General features: G+C 25.9%; 1 pseudogene; it reads left to right on the forward strand.

The window, feature by feature from the left end:
- Window positions 1-452: 452 nt before the first annotated feature.
- LOC111784088 lies at window positions 453-1966 on the forward strand (annotated as a pseudogene).
- The last annotated feature ends 58 nt before the right edge of the window (window positions 1967-2024 follow it).

Raw genomic sequence — 2024 nt, forward strand, 5'->3', positions numbered from 1 at the left:
AAAATTAAAAAATAAATAATTTCATCCCACGTTACAAAATCTAAATAATATCAAAATTAAAAATAAATAAATAAATAAATAATTTCCTATTAAAAAATGAAGCTAAATAAAAAAAATGAATTTAGATAACAAAATCTGAAGGCTATTAAAATTAAAATTTTATAAAATTAATAAATTTATAATAAAATCTAAATTATATTAAAATTAAAATTAAAAAATAAATAATTTAGTAGAAAATGAATCTAGATTATAGAATCTAAATAATATCAAAATTAAAATATAAAAAATAATATAGATAACAAAATCTAAATCATATTTAAAATTAAAACTCTACAAAAAAAAAAAATAATTTCTTATAAATAGGAATCACTTCACCATTTGAATTACAACAAAATTTGAGATTGAAGATCGAGAGATTTTAGTTCACTTCACCATATTTGAGATACAACAAAATGGGTTACAAAGAGAGTTTAGTTTTGGTCAACAGTTTGGTTTTGATATTAGTCTTGTTTTCTTCGGCTGAAAAACTTTCGATTTCTTACGATGGAAGAGCTCTGACGATTAATGGACAAAGGAAAATTATCATCTCGGGTTCAATCCATTATCCTCGCAGCACTCCTCAGGTTTTCTTTTATTTTTTTTAATAAATTTAATTAATTAAATACTTATTTTAGTTTTACTTTGTTTTAATTTCATAAATAATTAATGAGTTATATTGGGTTATTTTGGATGTAGATGTGGCCATCCTTAATAGAGAGGGCTAAACAAGGTGGCATTGACACAATTGAAACCTATGTGTTTTGGAATGCCCACGAGCCTCAGCAAGGCCAAGTAATTTTCACAAATATTATTCTTTTTTTTAAAATAAAATTATTATTTCTAAGTTTTTTTTCTTCAGTATGATTTTTCAGGAAATAACGATTTAGTGAGATTTATTCGAACAATTCAAGAACAAGGGCTCTATGCAATTCTCAGAATTGGACCATATGTTTGTGCGGAATGGAATTATGGGTATATATATTTTTTTAATTTTTATTTTTATTTTGGGTTTATTTTTTAATTAATTAATTAATTTTATTTGCAGTGGATTCCCTGTATGGTTGCATAACCTTCCTGGTATTGAGTTCAGAACTAAGAATAAAGTTTTCATGGTAATTTTGTTAAGTATCGCTAAATTCGTTATTTAGGATAAGTTTGTTAATTATCACTAATTTCATTATTATTTAACATTTATTAAAAAAAATTAATGTGATTTAGGATGAAATGAAAAAATTCTCGACGTTGATAGTAAATATGATGAAGGATTATGAGCTCTTTGCATCACAAGGAGGACCCATCATTATTGCCCAGGTTTTATTTTTCATTTATTAATTTTCTTTTTTAGAAAGAAAAAAATAATAATACTCATCATATTTTTTTGTTTATATTTTTAAAAAATAGATTGAAAATGAGTATGGAAATGTAAAAGGTTCATATGGACAAGCCGGAAATGAATATGTGAAGTGGTGTGCTGATTTGGCACTTTCTTACAACCTCAGCATTCCTTGGATCATGTGTCAAGAGGACGATGCTCCTCAGCCCATAGTATGAATTTGCTGTTTTTTTTTTAAATAATTTTATTTTTAATTATAATTATTATAATATAATAAATTTATTTGATGATATTTTTGTTTATCTTTTTCTTAAATTTACAGATTAACACCTGCAATGGATTTTACTGTGACCAGTTTAAACCCAATAGCAAAAACAGTCCAAAAATGTGGACAGAGAATTGGACGGGCTGGTATTTAATCATTTTATTTAATTAATTTTATTATTTATTTTAAGAAAATGAAGGTTTTTTTACCCCTCAAATAATTAGGTTTAAGACTTGGGGTTCAAGAGATCCATTGAGAACAGCTGAGGATCTTGCATTTGCGTGGGACGTTTCTTCCAATATGGTGGAACCCTGCAAAATTACTACATGGTACACCTACACCATATCCTATTGTTGGGTTTTATGTCCTAAAACTCATAGTTTGTAA

Source organism: Cucurbita pepo, unplaced genomic scaffold (genome assembly GCF_002806865.2).
Source record: "Cucurbita pepo subsp. pepo cultivar mu-cu-16 unplaced genomic scaffold, ASM280686v2 Cp4.1_scaffold000150, whole genome shotgun sequence".
NCBI lineage: Eukaryota > Viridiplantae > Streptophyta > Magnoliopsida > Cucurbitales > Cucurbitaceae > Cucurbita > Cucurbita pepo.